Below are 2,500 nucleotides of genomic sequence, written 5' to 3' on the forward strand. Positions count from 1 at the left end.
CCAGCCTCGGATCTGTCCTGTCCCGCACTCACCGCTGGAGAGAGAGACGCTGCCTTGCGTACCACCATGTAGCCCTTTTCCACAAACAAGGCACTAGGGCCTAATTTGGAACTGTTCCTTTCGATCCCAACACAAAATCGGTTCTATTCCAGACCCCCCCCCCCCCCCCCCCCCCCCAAAAAAAAAAAAAAACCCAGACAGCTGTTTATGTACATGTGAACATTTAAAGCATTTAAAGCACACTATCCAGAGCACTTGATTGAGAAAATGTTGAGGAAACACATCCTGTCTAGATTTAGTGCAGTGAATTTCTTTCTTTTCTTTTGTTTATGTAATAAAAACACATTTAAAACTGCATTATTTCTTATTTTTGATCATTTCTGACTTGATGTATGTAATGTAATGTATGTAATGTCCCATTAGGCTGACTAGTCTAGATCCAAGTGTCTTATTGTGACATCTATTATACCTTAATGTGCAGTAAAGATGCGCCAAACCCTCAATCTAGTCAAACACTAGGCTACAACTTGTTCATGTAAAGTTTGAGATTGCCAAGCACCAAAAAAAACCTCGCTGTATGAGCTTTTATACTCCAGTTTGTTCGCTGTGTGTTATATTGTATATACAATTCTTACAAAGTATATGTCTTAAGTATAAAAGTCTGAATACCTCATGGTTCCTGTTCTCTGTGGTATTTCAATGATTTTTGAATGGATTTAATAGTATCTACTGCCCTCTTCTGGACAAACAGAAACATCACCTGAGCCTCCTGTGTCCATTCTGTTTACTTTCCTATATCAAAAATCCTGCTCCTACTTTTAATTATTATTATTTTTTTAAAAATTGTTTTTCCTTTGGGTTGCTTACTAGAAATGTTAATCCCCTTCATCTTTCACTTACGCTCCCTAAATATCGACGTTCCTCCACGGCTGGTAGTTCATTAGCAGTTATGTTAACGCTCCATAATGAACTGTATTTACAGTGTTGGTACACTTTATGTACGTTAGCATTAAGACACAGTTAGTGTAGTTAACAGTAATGTAAACAGGTTCTCAAACTGGCGTCACTGAAGCACAGGCATGAGGGTCAAGATTAAAAAAAAAAAAAATAAAATAAATAAATTATTGGTTAAAGTGGAGGGAATCACACCCCATGATTATCAAGGTTATTGTAGAAGGAAAGAAACAAATTGAATTGCATTTAAATAATGTTCTTGACGTACAGTGCGGTCCGTTAATATTGGCACCCTTGGTAAAGATGAGCAGAGAAGGCTGTGAAAAATCGTCCTTATCGTTTCACCTTTTGATCTTTTGTTCAAACAATTCGCAAAAAATACTCCGCTCTCATGGTTATCAAATAATTGCAAACACAACACAGGTTTATCAAAAAAAAATATAATAATATCTTTGTTAAATATAGGTGTGCAACAGTTATTGGCAGCCTTTTAGTCAATACTTTGTGCTACCTCGCTTTGCCGAGATAACAGCTCTGAGTCTTCTCCTATAACGCCCGATGAGGTTGGAGAATACATGGCGAGGGATCTGAGAGCGTTCCTCCGTACAGAATCTCTCCAGATCCTTCACATTTCGAGGTCCACGCTGGTGGACTCTCCTCTTCGGTTCACCCCACAGGTTCTCTATGGGGTTCAGGTCAGGGGACTGGGATGGTCATGGCAGGACCTTGATTTTGTGGTCAGTAAACAAACTCCAGTTAGTCCAGAATGCAGCTGCTAGAGTCCTAACTAGAACCAGAAGATACGACCACATCACCCCGATCTTATCCACACTGCATTGGCTCCCAGTGAAATCTCCCATTGATTATAAAATACTATTATTAACCTATAAAGCACTAAACGGTCTCGCGCCACGGTATCTAAGTGACCTTTTGTTTTTCTATGATCCTCCACGCCTACTTAGATCAAAAGATGCAGGCTATCTGACGATACCTCGAATAGTGAAGGCTACAGCAGGGGGAAGAGCTTTCTCTTATAGAGCCCCACAGTTATGGAACAGTCTTCCTATTAGTGTTCGGGACTCAGACACAGTCTAAGTGTTTCATTCTAGGCTTAAAACGTATTCGTTTACTCAAGCTTACCCTGACTAGACTTTCTGTTACGCTAAGCACAGTCCTAATAATCTTTTCTCTCCCTCTGTCCTTCTGCCGAGCCACACACGATTTTATAGAGATATTAGAGATCCTGATCCTCTCTGCTCTCCGGACCTGCCTGATCCGTTTCGGATGTCCCGCCTCTGGATGGAGCTCTCATCTACTCCAATTCCAGACTGCTGGGACTACGGCTGCCTCTAAGGCCAAACAGACTTCATATAAATCCATAATGAACCTTTTCACACTATCTGTTGTTCCCCAGATGAGGACGGGTTCCCTTCTGAGTCGGGTTCCTCTCAAGGTTTCTTCCTTTTAACATCTTAGGGAGTTTTTCCTCTCCACCGTCTCCACCGGCTCGCTCAGTTGGGATAAATTCACACTTTTAATATCTGTA

Source organism: Ictalurus punctatus, chromosome 2 (assembly GCF_001660625.3).
Source record: "Ictalurus punctatus breed USDA103 chromosome 2, Coco_2.0, whole genome shotgun sequence".
Lineage (NCBI taxonomy): Eukaryota > Metazoa > Chordata > Actinopteri > Siluriformes > Ictaluridae > Ictalurus > Ictalurus punctatus.